The sequence below is a fragment of the Coccinella septempunctata genome, chromosome 1, assembly GCF_907165205.1.
Source record: "Coccinella septempunctata chromosome 1, icCocSept1.1, whole genome shotgun sequence".
Classification (NCBI taxonomy): Eukaryota; Metazoa; Arthropoda; class Insecta; order Coleoptera; family Coccinellidae; genus Coccinella; species Coccinella septempunctata.
In genome coordinates, this window is record NC_058189.1 from 49,334,456 (window position 1) to 49,355,976 (window position 21,521).

Sequence of the window (21,521 nt, forward strand, 5' to 3'; positions counted from 1 at the left end):
TACGAAATGAACAACTTAAAAGCTACTGTCAGTGCGGTCTAAATTCATTCACGTTTCGAGGATTACGTTTCCTATTGGACGGTGTCCAACCACCTAAGTTGTGCCTTGGATACGAGAATGTTTTTATCGAATGTAATTGAATTATTATGATTATCTAACATTTTTATCGCGAAGTGAAAAAGGTGAAAGGTGCAAAATAATGAACAGAACTCGGAACTAAGTCTTTCAATAAACACTAAATTGGAAACATTCTTTTTAGCTGTAACAATCAAAAGCTGAACTTTTTGCGATTTATTCGTCATGGATTAAATAGTAGGTCTACAAACTTATAGAAAAATACAGAATAAAAACAGATGACAGATCGAATTCAAGTTATAATGAGCAGTGAAAATAATAAATTGTTCATTTCCTACTCAAAATTTCCAGCTAGTGAAACAAAGCAGTAATTTCCTCCATTTTCAATAACATGAATCAATAATGGATATATACAGAGCGATTCATAATAAGAACGACATTCAATTACTGTCCTTACTTCAAAGCGAGCTTCAAAGTATGGATAGTTCCGAGGATAGTTCCTATCTGCAGATTATTTAAAGGGCCGACTTTGACAGATAGATATAGTATATAAAAAAAAATTGAAAATTTGTTGACCAATCTAATAGCCATTTGCACCGTTTCGAAACAATGATTGCATTTTCAAACCAATTGAATTTCTTGATAGATTTTCTATGAACTAAATCGTAGTTCAAGAAGTTAACCATAGTAATAAAAAGGTGCAAATGGATATAATAAGTCAATCAGAGTAATACTTTTATTCTTCATTTTTGAATTCCACTTCATATTTGAGATAAAACATACGAATGAACAAACTAGTATTGACTTCGGTTGTCTTATAAATGACACTCCACCGAGCTCTCCACATAACAAGCCAAAATACAAAAGCTCCTGAGATATTTGCGATGAACTGAAAACGCTTTCAGGCTCGCTTTCAGGCTTTCCGTTAAATATTGATTACTCTTTTTCTTCCTGAAAGAAGAAATCTGAGAAAACTTCAGCGGAATTTCGATTTTTCTTTTTCCTGATAGGAACTAGGTCGTTTCGTTTGCATAGGAAGTGTAGCACTCGGTGTAATTTACACTCGATTTTAGTATTCGTTTGCTGATTGTGTGTAGTTTATTTATACCTAGTCAAAAGGAGGTGTAATATTAGTGTTCTGTGGTGTGAAATGCAACATTTGATGTTAATGTTACGGACGTCACAATAATCTACCTCAAAATGGATAAAATTTGAAATTTGCAAGTTCATCACTTTACAAGAGGATGAAAAAGTAACAAATCTTCTGAGAAATGTAACCATAGATTATATAAAAATTCTTAGTCTAGTCTAGTAGCAACCTAACTTCAGTGATTTTTTTCATTCGTTTGTGTAGCTACACTGAAAATCAGCTGATTCAAAGTGCAGTGTAGATTACACTACAACAAGAAACAGACGAAGAACCTATTATAAAATCAGTGAATATCCGAGATGCCAAGTAATTTTGACCTTATCAAAAGTTCCACACTATATTTTCCTGTGGAAGTGCCTTGAAGTAATTCATCTAAGAGGTAATGATCGACTGAAGGGAAATTTTTTTACGATTTATTATTGCAACTTCTTTCCTATATTCATATTGATTTGAAATAAACTGTATGAAAGTATCTCGTGGAAACTACAACTTATAAAAATACTGAAATCTCATATTACAAGATAAAATTTCATTTCACAATGGTATTTAATACAACGTATCAAAATTCAACATCTGGAATCTATGAAGTAAAAAATTTTCTACAAACAAAAAGTGTCAAAACAAGTTCAAATGTTAATGAACACCAAACTATAATTACCCCACTTGAAAAATAAAATGAAATTAGCCTTTTTTTGGAATATTAAAATGTTATTTGTTCCTTCACAATAGTAGATATAATACCAAGCGAGACTTCAACTTTTGAGTTTTTATAGAAAATGTGTGGAATATCAAGTTAGTATTTTATCTTTATCCTGTATGAAAAATCGGAATGGTTTTATGGGCAATTCATGTACACGTTATATTCGCCATAAAATAATTTTGATCAAATTGAAAATTTTGGACGTTCTGGACACTGCATCAAAACGTGGACTCACCGTATTCGATAAGAACAAAGTTACGTAAATCCCACAGGATCCATGTCAGTCAATATAGATCCCGAAAAGAAGATGGAACAACAAAAACAAAAGTTCCAGAGTGTCGGAATAGATCGACAGATTAGCCCTCGGAAAAACTCCCGCACTCGCACAATCTAGTAGGCTAAGGTCAGTACCGAACGAGCCAAAATGCGTCTCCCTGGGGAGGTAAACAACGATTCGCACGAAAGAGCGTATTCCTTGGCGCACCAACGTGACAAGTGTGCAGCGGGTATTCTGAGTAATGGTAGACAGGTATTTCTGCAGCGATGATACGCTCTGGTCGCAGGTACCACGCACTTGATACGCGGTAGTATCGGTGGGAAACCGTGTGGGCAAAAGCTGAGCGAGAAGCGCTGCGCTACTGATGCGAACCGAATGATGCTAGGTCGCGGCCGCTCGCTCGGCCCTGCGCTAGTCTGATAACCGCGGACAGCACGTTTATGCACACTTTTCCTCGAATATTAGTAGTCATTTTACGAGGATATAATATTGAAAAATTCTTAGCCTACTATAGAACCGAACAAAATTTCAATGTCAAAATATTTTATTACTCAACATATTCTCCTCTAAATTGGATACATTTATTACAGCGAACCTGCAACGTCTCTAGCCTTTCAAAAAATATGTTTCTTCTTGCTCTGCAAACCAGACCTCCACAGCTTTTATTACCTCCTCGTTGGAAGAAAATTTACGACCTTTTAAACTTTTTTTCATTTGAGGAAAGAGATGATAGTCGGATGGAGCCAAATCTGGTGAATAAGTGGGGTTTTCTAGTAATTCAAACCCTAAACACGAAGCATGGCAACATGAGATTTGTGTGCAGGGGCATTGTCCTGCAAAAACAAAACACCTTTGGATAGCTTTCCGCGTCGTTTCTCTTTAATTTTTTTCTGTAGAGTGCTCAGTAATATCGAATAGTAATCTCCGGTTATTGTTCCACCCTTATCCAAAAAATCAATCATGATTACTCCATGGCAATCCCAAAAAACTGAAGCAAGAACTTTTCCAGCAGATTTTTGGACACGAAACTTCTTAGGTCTTGGAGAACCAGAGTGTCACCATTCCATCGATTCTTCGTATTTGGATCGTAGAAATGTACCCAAGTCTCATTCATAGTTACAATTCGGTTTAAGAAGTCTACATCGTTTTCAAATCGAGCACAGATCGAACGCAATGCTTCTGCTTCTACCCTTGCACGCTTTTGGTCAACATTTAAACATTTGGGGAACCATTTTGCAGCAATTTTCTTTATGTCCAAATTGACGTTAACTATATGATGAACGCGTTCGTATTCAGTGCTTCAGATATCCTTTTTAGCCCAATTCAACGGTCTGATAAAATCATGTCATGAACTGCATCGATATTTTCGGAGACTGATACAGAAACTGGCCTTCCCGATCGGTCATCATCTTCAATGGAAAATTTACCTCTGTACGAAGGACATTGATCACCAAGGGTATTAAGCATATCTTCGAAAATCTGCTTACCTCTTAACCTCGTTACTCCAATCTTCTTTCTTTTAATTTATTGCGTAACTCTGATTGACTTTTTTGACCTCAAACTTCACACTGACAGTTCTAATGAGTTATTGTTCAAACACAATATTTTTTTATGCTTGGAACTGGTCTAGGCTAACTAGATATCAATACATCCTCATACTTTTGGTAGAGACTATAAAAAATAATGTATTCAGGAAAAACTATGCAAATTAAAAGATTTTGTGTACTGTAAAACTCTTTCATTCAGGTGAAAAGACCAAAAATGCAATTATAGTTTCACAACGTTGACGAATTATTACAAAAATCAATTTGTTGGAAACCAGTGTGAAAAATTTTTAAATATCTTTTCTTAAAACAGGAATACCACCTTTAAAATAATATTGATCATCGACTGGGGATAGCTATTATATGTTGGGAAAAATCACATACAAAAATGTTATTGAACATTTTGGTCAATTTTCAATTGATGAATGCAATATGCAGAGTTCACATTTAAACTATGTACCTAGTTATTGCAGAAAAAGCCAAACGTTGGTCGCAGGTGGAATAGGGATAATTGTGAGATATTCTACAGGTGTTTTCAATTAATTATTTATATATAATTTTCAATGAATCGGATAAATAGATATTCTACAAGTGTTTTCAATTAATTATTTATATATAATTTTCGCATAAATCGGATAAATAGCCGAAATATTATTAAAGGGCTGATCAAGCTAAAACGTTAATTTACCTATAAGGATAATCAATCTTGAATACGAATCTACCTAAGATGTCAATCTAACTAAAAGGCCATTCACCTCGATAATCTCTTGGCTTCTAACAAGAAAAGTTACATGAAAGGGCAAGTATAACTCGAGAATATCTTTGTTCAAGCTGAAAAGGGAAAAAATAATACGACTTCGTATAGGTAAATACGAAAAACGTTCTGTTGAAAACATAAATCTCCTTTATAACAATTTATTATGATTCAGAGTTTTTCATTTAGAAAGATGTTATTGGACATTTTGGTCAAGAACATAAGGAAAGTAAAAACATGTCAAAGTTGAAAACAATTGTATAAAATCTTTGCAGAGACTAATAACTCGTAAAAATCCCGAAAAATAATACAAATTTGAGATCGGTTTAGCCGAAACCCTGGTTCATGTACTCGCCAAAAATTTCACAAAAATATACTTCCAGAAAATCGACAAAGACAGAAAAATGACTCCCCGATATGTATACAGGGTGGGTCTTTGACTCGTTCAAATATTTTAACAGTAGATTCTTGAAGTCAAAAGAAACACTTTTTTCCTTTACCATTTTTTCCGGATCGGCTCTGTTTAAAAGATACCTGCTGTTGAAAATACATAAAAAAATATTATCAGTTCTATCACACAAACGGTTTCATCGACTGAAATGAATATAGTTTTTCATTTATTTGATGAATCATTTTCAACACAATACCTATATTACCCACGTTTTCCAGTTATCCTATTATGACCATTACGTACCATAAAAATATCAAAAATGCAAGGAACCCAACTCTTGAAACTAAAATGAACGCTATCCAATGAATATTTGAACGTTTTATAAAATAAAAGTATTCTTCATATTTTTTCGTATAATGCGCCGTTTTCGAGTAATTTGATGTTCAAAAATAAAAAATATCTGTTCTGAAATCTTAAAATGCCTATTTCATTTTATCAGGGCCAAATCGGAAAAAATGGTAAAGGAAATAAGTATTTCTTTTGACTTCAAGAATCTACTGTTAGAATTTTTGTACGAGTCAAAGACTCACCCTGAATATGAAATACTCAATGCGGTATCTTGTATTTTAGTGTTTTAACTTGAAACAAAATCATCTGTAGATGTTTTGTGATAGTACATATTATATAGATCTCCAACCTTGCATGTTCAAAATGCATTTAATCGAAAGACTAAACAGTTTCATTCTGATAATAGCGAATAGCGACAACTTTCCAAATGCCGTTTTTCAATAATCAATGGAACTACTGTTTTCTTCGTTATTAAATTGAAACCATATTAATTTTGTATATGTCTGTATCAGAACCGAAATCTCCTATCTAAAAAAAAAATGTTTTGGTGGTTTTCACTCAAAATATTCAACAGTTCGCGCATGAATTGAGTGCGTAAATCCAAAGGATCCTGCGCCAGTTTGATCTGATGTCTGTGTAGATTCGTTGTTACCGCTTATTCTCAATTTTTGGAAGCATCAACCTCTCAGTTCCGTTTTTGGGTCAGTGCGAATTTTCGCTTCCCGAGCAGTCGACATTCTTTCTGAAGAGTTCGTTTTACAAGAAAATCTGATTATATCATTTGAATTTTTTAAATTATGTCTGCATGGAATTCATATCACAGAAATCGTTTATCACTACATTAAAATTTTATGACGTCTCCACTGACTGCTTAGGTGATAATTTACGACTGGTAATAAATTTATTAATCAAGGATTTTATTATAGCTGTTACCAATACAAGAAGGGTTTTTTTTGGTTGGCCACATAAAGTTGCATCCAGATAACGACATTTAATTGGCAAATTATGAATTCGAACTCTTGTAAAGAAATTTGCTATATTTATTTGAGGTGGAATGCAATTTTTCGAATAGAAAGCAAAAATATCTTCATATACTCTTTATAAATGAATAGTGAGGATGATCCCTCGTCAAAAAATAGCATCTTTCATATAAAATGTTTTTTTGAGCTGACCCTGCTTGAATACTCCTTAAAGATTGCACCTGAAAAGTAGTTTTTTTCTTAGAAACCAGAAAACTGATAAAATTATGCACACATTCTATGAGAGTGAGAAGGTAATAAAAAATAATTTTTGTGTTAATCCCCTATAATTTTAAGGGGTTGAAACAGCCATCCCAAAAATTTGTTTCGCGAGAAAAATTTCTCGTTATCTATATCATACCATTGGTTGATTAATTTTTAAAGCTTCATATTCATTTTGAACAAATAGGGTCTCTTGTAACCTCTTTCTAGAAGTTATTGTCCATCATCAACATATTCCACAAGAGTGGTGGTTGTATTTATTGAGAATTCTGCGGACTACAAAAGGTTCTGATTGGCTGTATTCGGATGCGAATTTCGAATTATTTATTCTTCTTGATCGTGTTTTAGTTCGTGAACTGAACCAGAATTTTTCAGGATGATTTTGATTTCAAATTCTTGAGGCAGTCCTCGAACAATAAAACCATTTTCACCTATTGTATAGATGTACAGCAATCAAATCCATACAAACAAAGATTGAAAATAAACTTACCGGAGGGGAATAAGAAAACAAAGTGTTTTTTTATTGAATTTTGATTAGGGTCAAAAATCACTTTGTAAATGTTTACATCAGAATCTCATATGTTTGACAAAATAAATGTGGTTCACACCAGAGGCTTCACAAAAGTGTACTTTAAATTTTATGGAAACGAATAGAGGTCAATTCGAACATTACATGGATATTAGTAAATCGTATGGATACGATTTACTAATATTTTTGAACACAATAAGGTAAGAAAAAATTCATTTTTCCGTTTTCATTTTCGCTAATCGGTATTATATGAGAAATAAATTATTTTTACACTATCGATCTCGTGAATCGTGAAAATGAAATCGAATTGTTCTCATGAATATTCAGCAAGGAACACGAAGAATTTGAAAAATTCCCACGAAATAAACTCTCCATAGATTCTTTCTGCTTTCTTGGCATATGCTAATACCTACGTTCAACGCGCTTTCTTGCGCCCAGGACAAGCAGATAAATGATCCAAATCAAAACAGTGCATATAATTGGGTATCTCTCACCCACTGACGATTTTTACCGATCATTTAAAAACACCAAAAATAAGGTATTTCTGTTAATTTTCATTTTTATTAAGATAGTACCAGAGAAACCTTCAAAGGAATTAACCACTTAAATGAGACTTCAATGACTTCTACTACCTTTTGACAAGTATACTTTGTGAGAGCAGATAACACATGAACCACTCTGTATATATGGTTGAAAATTGATCATCACTTATCCTAACTGAAACAAAGATATTTCTTGAAATTCTTTGTGATAAATAAATTAATTTTCATTAGTTTTAGATTAGAATCCTATGGTCGGTCCTGGGAAATTGATTAAACAAGAAATATTGTCAGTGACGAAACTTCATTTTTTCCGAATCGGCTTGGTTTAAAAGATACAGACTATTGAAAAACCATAAAAAATTTTTAATCAATCGAAATGAATTTGGGAATATAGTTTTTCATTTATTTGATAAATCTTTTTCGAACTCAAGATATCATTCATCCACGTCTTCAAGTTTTCTCATTATGACCCTAAAATACCAAAAACTCAAAGAACCCAACTCTTAAAATAAGTTGTCGCTATCTAATGGATATTTGAATGTTTTATAAAATAAAAGTATTCTTCGTATTTTTTGCTATACTGCGCCGTTTTCGAGTAATTTGATAAGTATTCAAAAATTAGAAAGTATCTGTGAAATCTCAAAGGTTGGGTACTTTGACTTAATACAACTCTGTTTAAGAGAACCACAGATGTGTAGTGTCACAGATTTAGCTAGTTATTCCGAAGGTAGTTTTGTCCTTACAGGGGGGGGCACAGCTAATTATGAAAACTTAAAATGGTTATACCTTTTTATAAGTGCCGAATCGGAAAAAATGGTATAAGAAAAAGTTGTTTCTTTTCACCTCAAGAATCTACTGTTAAAATATTTGTACGAGTCAAAGACTCACCCTATATATAGCACGGTTACACATTAATTATATCCATCGGTATTTTCTACTACAAGGATTGTAAGGTGGTTCAATATTCTTCAGAACAGACTTCATTTCTAAGTGTCAAATTTGATGTTAAATTAGGGTGACCAGACGTCCGTCATTGAGACGGACAGTCCGTCAATCGTCACTGGAAAACGTCCGTCAAAATGTCCGTCGAAATCTTGAAATTAATCTTTGACATAACACTCAATGATTTTATTCACTATTTTTCGTACCTTAGCCCGAGTGCGAACATCGCTAAATAAATCTCATAGTGAACGTCTTGGCGTTAATGAGTACGGTGGGAATTTGAACTTTGTAGTCTTCTCAATATTATTCAAGATTGATAATAAAAAAATGCAAAATTGCGGAAGATCTTTCAAAAAAATTTCCCTTCCTTAAAAAAACAAAACTTGATTCTTAAATCCAATGAACAAAGTGTTCGGGTCAATTCAGCATTGCATTTGGAGGAAGAATAGATATTATACGGCATGTTTTAAGTGACAATTGACAATCATAAAAAAATGTATAATGCAGCGTCTTCCTCCTTGATCAAATATTTCAGACATTGAAATTTTGAGGATGTAGAAGCTTCTCTAGCAACGACTGAAGCTCTGTTCTCATTCCACAGTGTAATGCACAACCATCCGTATTAATATATTATATATAATATATTATATTATTTATGTTGTGATAAGCGTTCATCATTTCTCTGTTTTCAATAAATTATATTTTTCCTTAAAATCGCCATACGTGGTAGGAAACTGTGAGCATACACAAGGTGATTCTTTGACTCGTGCAAATATTTTAGCAGTAGATTCTTGAGGTAAAAAGAAACACTTTCTTCCATTTTTTTCGAATCGGCTCGGTTGAAAAGATACAGGGTGTTGAAAAACCATAAAAAAATGTTATTTTCAGTTCTATCTCACAGTTTTATCGAATTAAATGAATGATGAATCTTTTTCGAACACAAGATATCACCCACGTTTTCCAGTTTTCTCATTATGGCCATTACGTACAATATAAATACAAAAAATTCAGAAAACCCAACTCTTGGAACTGTGTTGAGCGCTATCTAATGAATATTTGAACGTTTTGTAAAATAAAAGTATTCCTCATATTTTCTTGTATAATGCGCCATTTTCGTGTAATTAGGCGTTCAAAAATCAAAAAAATCTGTGAAATTCGAAAAATTTGGTACTTCGACCGAATGCAACCCTTTTTAAAAGATCCACAGATGTGTAGTGTCACAGATTTAGCTAGTTATTCTGAGGGTAATTTTGTTTTTCAGGGGGTGGCACAGCTCTTTTCTTTTTATAGGCCGAATCGGAAAAAATGGTACAGGAAAGAAATGTTTCTTTTGACCTCATGAATCTACTGTTGAAATATTTTTACGATTCAAAGACTCACCCTGTATATATAAATATACTACATTCACCAGGTACGGCCGTCATTGAACTGGGGATAATCTGGTCAGCCTATGTAAAATTGAACCAACACACATGATAACGATAACAACAGTGTCCAATTTTTAATTAATGAAAATATTATTATTATCTACAAATTGCAATTCACTTAATGACTAATAACCCCATAATTTCAAAGAAGAAATTTAGCCATCGATAATGCATTTTATTACAAATAAAGGACCCAAAAATTAAGATAACTACTCCAATACTGTATATGTTAGAGAGAAATGATCTGTACATTTTTGTAGATTTTTTTGGAGTTTATTTTTATGAAACTGCGATTTATGCCCCACCTCAGATTTTAATGATTTTTTTTTCATAGATAGAATTATTTATAACGAATCGAATGGTATTATTCTCAATCTGCGGCAGTTATAATTTTTTTGAAATATTTGTAAACTGCGTTAACTCGAATTCGACATTGTGCCTACGTCAGATTTTTCTGCTGATTTTTTCCTGGATGCAGAACATGATACAAAATCTATTCGTACAACTCTCAATCTCAGCAAACTTTGAATTTGAATTTGAGAGAAACTCGACAATTTCATCAAAATACCTACGTGTTATATTATTTTATCATGAAATATTATATTTTCACCTTTCAATGCTTTGAACCTACATTTAAATCGTCAAAAATGATATTTTCATGAATGAAATTGATTTTTCACTGTCCTTATCCAACCTAACAGCCTAACCTAACCTCAAAATGATTCAGTTCAATTTTTAGCCAAAATTGATCAATTATATTATTCACGTTTCTCCCAATGAATCACCTCAAAACCCCAATTTGTTGAGTTCTGTTGAGAAAAACATTCAAATGTAATAATTGAGTGAATTTAACGAACATTTCAATAAATCATAGCTACTGAATTATAATTTTACGCAAATTGGGATAACTACCATTCGATTCCTGACTCTATGTATATAAAAAAATAATCATCAAAATCTGAGGGCTATAAATCGAAGTCGGGAATTTTAACGTTGAGGTTCGCTGTTGTATTTTTTCGGGAGAAAAACTAACGATATTTAGGATTAAAAAAATTGCCGGTTTTCAGAAGTCTACATCTTTTTCTAGTTGGTTAGAAACGAGATTAGTTTATGGTAGTTTTCTTCAAATTTTTTTCCAGTGTACCATATATACCACCTAGTTCATACGGCCTCGCATATATGTATTTCAGCAAAAACCTTCAGAACCCTAAACACGCGAGCCTAACCTGCCCTTGACCCTTTTTAAATGAATGATTCCATTCGTTTGTGCGGCGAATGGGTATTCAATTGGTCTTTATTCAGCTGATTGGGAAAAGCGCGATTGTTTCATTATTGTTATTACTGCAATAAATTTAATTGAGAGGATTGCTTGTTGGGTTTCAATCTTCGTCTCGATTACGAATCGATTAAAATAGTTATTTTTAGACGAGCAGCGATTTGTGAAACGAAATTATATTTTAGCGAAATGGTAAAGTTCAAACTCATGATAAATACAAATATAGTATTGAAAATTGCCCACCAATTTCTTCGAAATTCAATGGCATTCAAGAAGTTCGGCCTATTTTTATTAAACATAAAGTATTCCATGAAACTTGAAACATATTAACGAATTTTTCAAACCACGACACGTGTTTAGTTTATCTTCACCCACCTGAAGATGCTATTGTAATATCGAAACACGTGTCGTGGTTCGAAAACTCATTTTGTGAAATAACCTGTTACAAGTTCAATTATGGATTTTCATCAAGTATCGGCTACAATTCAATATTATTCCACGAAATTTTGAATATGTATTGATGATTTGAGTAATGCGAATTCGAATTTGGTATGGAATAGTGGAATAAAATGATCCTAGGTCTCTCTCAACGTCATCAAGAGAATTTGCCGGGTTTTCATGAAAAAACGATAAAACGCTAATTTCGTTATTTCCCTCATCCACCACATTTCTCTGTTTGCATACCGTTTTGTTATGAGTGAACCAAAATTTCATGTTTTTCATTGTTCTATTGATGGTGTCTCTTGATAGTGCATGTCTGTCGGTAAACCTTTCAATGAAGGGTCTAATAATTGTTCTGCTAACAACTCGATTATACTCACCATGAATACGAGCAATCTTCGTTCGTGAAATCAGACATCTTGTCGAAATTTTAATAAACAACTCAAATGAGACCGCATGGAAATGAATTTTTTCATATGTAAATGACATGCAATGAAACATGAATAGTTGGGGAGCCGACGATGCTATATCGGGATTTACCCGAGCGTCGTGGAAACCTAGTGGATTATGAAGATTAGATGGTAGAAAGAAAAAAAGGTCAATGATGTGTGCACTTTAAGCGGTGGGGAAAGCATCTGCAGGGTCTCAAAGATGTAAAAAAAATCGTCAGGTGTACATACCCGGCCGTGTCAGATTAAGATACTGTATATGCTCTACGTTTCTCTGATAATGAATTCATGCTTATCTGACAGTTTGCGCGGTGGGACTGGCCGTACGGAAGAGTTGAAAATGGTACAAAAATTTTTTTTTTCCAGCGTGTCAGATTTTTTGAGGATATGTTATTTGGACCCAAAGGAAGCTACTTTTCAAGGGAATGACAATTTGGACGTGACGCAAGGCCACAGCGGTCCTTTGAAAATGTAAAAAAAAAATCGTTACTTGTACATACTCGAGCGTGTCAGATCTTCGTACAGATGGTTAATCTGGGTGTTGTAGACGTGTTGACCCATTAATCTGACACTAATCAGGGGGGGTTTTCTTAATCTGACTCTTTGCAGATGATAAAAATCCCTTTTTTTCGTATTATTCCCTCCCTGTACCTCTAATCGGTTTTGTATTCATTATGAAAGTTGTAGATAATAAAATTCTACACAACTTTCGTCCAAAGCAATTTTACATACTCTTAACCGTTCTCGAGTTAGAGGGCGATAAGAGCGAGAAGCTTAGCCACACATGCGAAAGGGCAAGGTCAATGTAGAATCCCAGTCTAATCTATAATAAAATTGTCTGTGACCGAACCTTAGAATGTACTATTTTCCAACGAGTGAATTTTCGCTTCAGCATGTATCGCTAAACACCTCGCATTAATCGCCATATATCTCAAAAACGTTTGAAGGTAGAAAAAATTGCTTGGGACAAAATTTTTAGAAAATGTTATGCTCTATAACTTTTATAATGAATGCGAAAAGATCTGAAGCCCAGGGAAGGAGATAATTCAAAAAAATTGATTTTTGTGACCTTTATGGCCAATTTTTATTGTTTGGGCTTGCTAAAACTGTCAGATTATATTTTTTCCGTTATTCTTGAATCATTAGCTTCAAAATAGGAAAAAATGCCACCGCGCTCGAGAATGTACACGTGACGTTTTTTTTTGCAACTTTGGCGCCCTCCCACACATTTTCGACAAGCTTAAATGGTCAGATTAAGAGAATATATACTTTTCAATATGTAATTAATCTGACACACACGAGTAAATCCCGAATTTCCCCCTTCGGCTCCCCAACTAGAATATAATGACAAATTTCTTACTATAAAAGATTCTCATTATGTTATTCGCTAGATAAAAATATAACCCATTTTCGAATTCGACACTTACGTTATGGGAAGATTTAACTTGAATTTATCGGCATGCTGTGCGTATTCTTACTTTCAATTCTCCTACTTTTCGGGCTGTGCTTTATACACATTGAGTTTGTCAAGTTAAGCGAGCGTGGTGGCCACTCCATATCTCTTGGAAATTATCTGTGAAACATTGTTTCACTAAATCTTATGTAATATTCATATCCTTATCCTTTTACAAAAAAACCTTATTCACTTCCAACTAGATGCAGCTTTCATCCAGTGAGGCAATGGGCAATGGCTCCCTGATCATTTACGAGAGCCACCATGCTCCCCAGCTATGACACCTTTAAATTTTTCCTCTGGGAACATTTAAAGTGGTTTGTGTATAAAACACAGCCCTGTTTTGTGGAAGAATTGAAACTAATAATACGCACAGTAGGCCTAGAAATTCAAGTTGAAGTTTTCCAAAACGTATGGTCTATGTGAAAAGAATATTTTTATCTACAAAATAATGAAGAACATTTTGAAAATCTTTCGCAGTAACAAATTTTCATGTTTCATTGCAACTCTGCTTGCTATTGTAACTATTCTACTCTGTTTTATTTGATTCTTCGAGAGTTGTAACAAAAAAAATAATTTTTTAAAAGGCAAACCAATTACCTTTGAAAAAATGTGTCACTCAACCCCCTCCATTTAAGATTTTAAGGGTTGCTGTCATCACGCTCACAGGGTTGATACAAATTGATGTTTTAGCATTACAGCTTTTAAACCAGAGAAGATAGACAAAATCTGATACCCCATTCTCGTTCTCGTTTTCTGAGAAACAAACAAGAGACGTAATCATTTTTGGCCACCTTCTTTTGTTTTCGAGTTATTAGCGAAAATTGGAAAAATGGCGATATCGAAATAAATTTATACCTCCGCTTATATATACCTTTTTAGAAAGATTTTTAACTACGAAGCTATGAACCAAAGTTATGTTTTTTTAAACTGGAACACTAGATTTTTTTCCATATTTTTATTGTTTCAACTTTTGATGAGCATAAAGAAATGATATGATTATCACAGTCTCCTTCTATTAGTCCCTTCATTTATATGCTTCTTACTCAATTTCTCCAAGATTCAAATTTTGTGAAAATTGGTAAAAATCATAGACATTGCCGGAAGGAGACTGCTCTTGTTATAGGAAGCTCTATTTTTCTGTGCTCCTCAAAAGTTGAAACCATAGGAATATTGAAAAAAAAGGACCATTTTCTATTATTTATATTGATACAAACCACATGATGTTACATATTCTCGAAATCAGTAAAAATAAAGCTCTCAAAAAATTGAATGCACAGAAATCTAGTGTTCCCATTCAGAAAAACATAACATAAATAAAACCAATTTACTTTTTTCGGGATGTTATTGAAATCGATTAGGAATATTATGTATCCGTCATTAAAAATCCTGCTAAAAAGGCGAGCACGCCACTGGATTCTACGTAAAAAAAGTGTACGTATAATGTTTTAATCTCAGAACTCTTTCATCAATATTAGCGGAGATATAAATTTATTTCGATATCGCCATTTTTCCAATTTTCGCTTATAACTAGAAAACAAAAGGAGTGGCCAAAAATGAGTACTTCTCTTGTTTGTTTCTCAGAAAAAGAGAACGAGAATGGGGTATCAGATTTTTTCTTCTGGTTTGAAAGCTGTAGTGCTAAAACACCGAAATTTGCCTACCCTGTACAGGGTGGGCAAAATTCGATGGGTTTGGTAGCAGCTCTGTAACAGTGACAACTAGGAGAAAAGCAATGGCACGTTTTAGACCTTGATTACCAAAAAACGGATAATGGCGAAAAGCACATCCCTCTATCTTCTTTCATTTTCATGTTATAAGAGAAAACTCATTTTTTGGCTGATTGAATTGGTGCTTTTATTTCCTTCTGTTTCAGTGATATCGAAAAACAAATGTAACATGTAACTTTTTCATGTAGAATGCAGTGACGTTATCAAATATTTCTTTCTGACCCTCACTTCATTGATACAGCTAACAGTACCTAGCTTTCATTTTTTGATTAAGTATAAACCCTAAACCCCATGTTTATTTACATATTCCACTTCTATATTTTTGTCTGATTCAGAATAAATACTATACGTCGTGTTTCTAATTGTTCTTTCCAATAAAAAAAAACCTAGTTCGGTCAAGTCGGCAAGTTATTTTCATTGATAGCGAGAATATTGGTCTAAAAGCTCAAATATCAGTGAGGTCATGATCGAATTCACATCAAAATCAAAAATGTGATAATTAATTGGGCATGCCATTTGAAAAAAATATGTGTATAACTAAGTGACAAAAACTCGATAATATTTTAGATTTTCTTGTCATGCAATTGAAAACGAATTTCATAATATCTTCTGTAGTTCGCCGTAAAATTTTGGGTGATGTTATGGAAGAATGTCCTGTATAGTTTTCAGATCACTTTCCAAAACAATAACTAATAATTTTTTACCATACTCTACATTAGGTGTATCCAACTTTTTATGACCTGGGTGAATTTCGACGACAAATTCTGTGAAACCATAATACATAATATTTCCATAAAGTACAAAGTTCATAAGTGAATCCACTATACAAATATAAAATAAAACTATGCACTCAGGTAAAGTGAGAGCTATCCGTACTCTCTCCTCCATAACATTATTGCTTCGGAATGTAAACATCAGAGGTTACGATGAAGATAAATGATTCCTCATTCACCTGTTGCCTTGTATAGGTCAGGTCAGAACGACGAAATCTGGGTCAGGTATACGTATACCATACATTCTTATGGTCAGACAACATTTACCGATGGCGGCAACTGAAAGATTCACAGTTTCAACTTGTAATTTATCTCGATATTCTATCTCAAGCTTGATTAATTGCATTGGAACTCCAATAAGAAGTCGAACGATATCAACGTTCAGTACCTACCTTCTATACAATTATCTTTAGACACAAATGAGTGCATTGGCGTAGCCAGATTTTTTTTTGGAACTTGGAAGCTCAACGTAGTTTTATGCTTGCATGCTCGTGAATTTAGTCGATTTCTGTGTCTGGAGGAGGAGGGCACCGAGCCTTCTGAGGGGAGGCTGTGCCCACCCTGTCTCCCACCGGTCTATTCACATGATTAGGTGTAAAGGGAATATCAGAATGATGATTTTGCACCAGAATGGCAGAGTCAAGTCTGAGGAGCGTAGTGGCCATTCTCCCTCTTTCTCCGATCCATTTCTCTTAGAACAGGTCCAATTGGATGGCCCTGATGCTCCCCAGATTTGACACATGTAGTTTTTTTCCTCCGGAGATATTTGAAGTCGTTTGTGTATCAAACGCAGCTCGTAGATGTAGAAGAATTGAAAGTAAGAATATGTACAGCCATAGGCAGAAATAAAGGAGAAGACGACCCCCGAGGTAAAGATGTTGGGTGGAGAAGACGCCGAAAATTCTAAAAATTCATAAAAACAACTAAAAAGCTCCAAAATAGCTGTTTTTACCGCTGTTTTTCTTCTCCCTCCTTTTTCTTCCTATTCGCCCTTTCCTTCACCTTTCCTCTTTATCTTTTTTCTAGGGGGGCACCGTGGACATTTGGGGGGGGGGGGCACTGCCCTTCCTGCCCCCCCTTTTCCGGCTATATTTACAGCATTTCTAGAAATCCCAGTATTCCAAATCATAAGGGCCGAATTTGTAAATACGGTTGTATTTTTGTCTACAGAATAATCAATGGACAACACTTAAAAAAAATTTTATTGTAACTTTGGTTATTGCAACAATTCTACTCCTTTTTTTTATTTTTCGGAAGTACCTACCTACTAATAAAATGTCAAGTGTAGGTGTGGCATTTTTGAAAAGGCAATCCACAAACATGTATAATGTTCATGTCTTGTTAGCGGAGGTTTCAGTAAAGAAAAACTAGAATGTATGCCTGACACTTCTACCAGCAATCTTTAAACTCTACTTTTTGAGGGTACGCTGTCCTCCATACAGAGTGAGTAATAGGAAATGTAGTTACCTACAAAATTAATATTTACTAATAAAGATAAATTCAGATGCATACCACCCGACGATATGAATATCTGAATTGAACTAGCCAATTTGCCATCGTCAAGGCCCCAAATGGAGTACGCTCCACCGAAGAAAAGCAGATGCTGACATTGCTGACCATGGTTTCGGCCTCATTTGGCCTCATCAGAGCAACATAGCATTTTTCTACGGTGGAGAACGTTTGGAATTGATGGAACTTTATTCAATGTTGGCATGTTCTACTGGGTACTTCGTCTTGGTTTCTATCTGGAGGGGATTGAATCGGACACCGTTTCATACTGGGTTAATATTACCCAGTAGAACATGCCAACATTGAATAAAGTTCCGTCAATTCCAAACGTTCTCCGCTAACCCATCCACAATAGACTTTGCAATTTCCAAAAATTTAACCGTCAAACAACCTCATGCCATAAATGAGATGGATTCGGACCATTTGCCTGTATCTTTCAACATTCCAAATTGCACCCCCCCAATAATAACATATAAGAAAACAACCTATTCAACTAATTGGACTAAGTTTAAAGAAAGGTGCCAACGGCTTATTCAAATAAATTACCTGCTCCATACCACAGCTGAAATCGACCAAGCAGTTGAAACCTTTTCTTCGACCATTCTGAAATGCTATAAAGCGTCTACAACTATAACCAACGATGAAAACCACAACGAAGAACTCCCTACAGAACTTAAAGAAATCATTCAACTCAAAAATAGAACTAGAAAACGTCTCCAACGAAATTTTGATGTAGATACATACCACGTATATAAACAATTAGTTTCGCAATCAAGATCAATGATTTCCTCGTACAAAACAAAAAAATGGGAAGATTTCACTCAGAATTTAAATAATTCTAGCGACATGTGGAGATTAGTTAGGAAACTTAAACAAAGTGATAACACCCAAAAAATTCCTCCCCTTCGAAGCAGTCAAGGTATACTATTTGAGGAAAAGGACAAAGCAGATCACCTAGCTGGAACATACGCTGAAATCCACGAATCCTCAAACAATCTGTCAGACAGTGAAACAGAGAAACTAGTGGAAGATACATTCCAATCATTCATTTCACTTCCCACTCTCATTCAAAATGAAGATCTCACCTCTCCCTCAGAAATCAAAAGCATTCTAAAATCGCTCAAAAGAAAAAAAGCCCCAGGGGACGACAAAATTCGAAATAAAACCTTAAAATCCCTACCACGTAAAGCGATTGTACAACTATCAAACATTTTCAATAGCTGCCTTCGTCTCAATTATTTTCCACAGATATGGAAAAACGCAATAGTCCTACCATTCCGTAAAGCTTCCAAAGATCCCAAACTCGCAATAAATTACAGACCCATCAGCCTATTACCTTCAATTTCGAAAATCCTTGAGAGGATTATCTTAGTCCGACTTCGTAAACATGATGAAGATAACAATCTTACCATCGAAGAACAATACGGTTTTCGCGAAAACCACAGTACTATTTTACAACTAGCAAACCTAACTGACAGAATTGCTAAAAATTTCAATTTAAATAAAATCACAGCTATGATAAGCCTTGACATAGAGAAGGCGTTCGACACGGTCTGGCACAAGGGACTCATCTATAAATTAATCATGAAAGCTTTCCCTGCATATTTGATTAAAATAATCATTTCATATCTTGAAAATAGAACTTTCCAGGTTAAAGTAGGTCACACATTATCTGAAAAGAAGAAAATTGCAGCAGGTGTTCCACAAGGGGGTCTGCTTTCTCCCGACCTATTCAAACATTATATAAACGACATACCGAAAGATAACAACACTAAAATCTATCTCTTCGCGGACGACACGGCTATCACTTCTGAGTCTTGGTCCAAAGCGCAGGCAACAAAATATTTACAAGTCCATTTAAATAAATTGGAAAAATATTATCACAAATGGAAAATTAAAATTAATGCTTCCAAAACAAACCTGACCTACTTCACACATAAACGCCGCGTCTCCCCCACCAAAAATTTAACATTTTGCAACCAACCAATAGCTGAGAAGAATCACCTGAAATATCTTGGAGTCATTCTTGATAAAAAATTGAACTTTAATAATCATACCAATGAAATCATCAGCAAAAGTATTGTACTGCTCAGTGGGGTCTTCCCGCTGCTTTGCAAGGAAAGCAAACTCAACCGTACATCCAAAATCAGGATCTACAAACAAGGCATTAGGCCCATCATGACTTACGCAAATCCGATTTGGAGTAAGATGACTAAAACCAATTACGGCAAACTTCAACGCGTCCAAAATAAATTTCTTCGAATCATTTTGAATAAATCCAGAGAAACCAAAATAAAAGAACTCCACCAAGAGTCTAATGTTGAAACAATTCAAAATATTGTTAAGGAAGAAACCTCTAAATTTTTCAACCATAATATCATGAAATTAGAAAAGACCTCCCACCTTAAAAATTATTTTCTTCCGACAAGGAGAATAAAACATAGATTAATTCAACATTTGATTATGTGAATTTCACTGCCTCTTTTATTTAACCCATCTGAGCACTAGTTGTGTTTTCTTCGCGCACTCGACATGCCTCAGCAAAAAACTACACACTCATATAAAACTTATGTAATCATTTTTTCAAACTTCTAGACTAGGTAAAACATTAGTTAGGCACTAGTATCCAAAACTATACATTAAGCCATATGTCAACATTGTATATATCCCCTTGCATATATAGCCCTGTAACATAGCTTAAAAACTTTAAATTAAAACAACTGCAAAGTTAAAAAAAAAAAGTTGTGTTTTCTTCTTCTTCACGTTCTCCACCGTAGAAAAAATGCTATGTTGCTCTGATGAGGCCAAATGAGGCCGAAACCATGGTCAGCATCTGCTTTTCTTCGGTGGAGCGTACTCCATTTGGGGCCTTGACGATGGCAAATTGGCTAGTTCAATTCAGATCGTAACACTTGTCGATATTCAGATCGTAACACTTGTCGATATTCATATCGTCGGATGGTACGCATCTGAATTTATCCTTATTGTTCTTACCACTGTTCATCATATTATTATCAAATTTTCATCAAATTATATTAAGTAGTTTAAAATTTATTCCAGTAAGATGGATTTCCAGTGGCGTCATTTAGGAGGCCGTATGTCCAAAAAACACAATTTATTTGTTACACTCAACCTGTATTCGAGGTCCCTTGTTTTAAAGGCTTAAGGCAGAAATTCTCAAAAGACTGAAAAATATCGAATTATCAAATACTCACCCTTTATTGAAGAGGCTTTCGACTGCAATTTTCACCATACGTAGGATGAGGGAGGTTGCAGGCACGGACATATCTAGGTTGACCTATTACGCCACCTTCCACCAGACTGCTACATACGGCATTATATTATAGGGTCATAGTTCCGGACTGATTGATGTACTCCTGAAACAAAAGGAAGCTGTCAGAGCCATTCTTGGAGTCCCAAGAATCATTTCATGCAGAGAGTTGTTTCGATCATTGGGTATACTCACCGTAACATCTGTGTATATATACTTAACTGTATAATGTATGTCCATGATACTAGAGCTAAATTCAGGAAAAATGATGACAATCATCACTATGGTACACGGAACAGAAATGAACTTAGCATTGAGTATCATCGCCTCAAAAAAACACAGACTGGCACTAAATTTTGTGGTTAAATTTTATAATAGACTTTCATAAAAAATGCGGATGCTTCCACGAAATAGGTTGCTGAAGAAGATTAAGGAAACGTTAATTGAAAACACTGTTTATAATTTCGAAGAATTCTGGAACATTAAGTTCGATGAAACCGTGCTTACATATTTACATTTACATGTTGGACCTTTTGTATGTGTATTCAAATGTTTCTCGTCTTTTATATTTATATTTTATAGTGTTCTATTTTTGAACTTATTGTATTTTGACCTGCCATGTAATATATTTTGATGGTGAATAAATGATGATGATGATGATAGCGGGACATATCTTTTTCCATATGGTCAAACATCCAC

At 34.3% G+C, this 21,521-nt stretch overlaps 1 protein-coding gene across 1 annotated transcript in view; it reads right to left on the minus strand.

The window, feature by feature from the left end:
- The window catches only part of LOC123311927, a 127,286-nt gene extending 124,699 nt beyond the window's left edge, over positions 1–2,587 (minus strand). The window contains exon 1 of the mRNA XM_044896064.1: positions 2,161–2,587. The gene's annotated coding sequence lies outside the window, so the exon portion shown is untranslated. The remainder of the gene's footprint in view (positions 1–2,160) is intronic.
- Between the last annotated feature and the right edge of the window lie 18,934 nt (positions 2,588–21,521).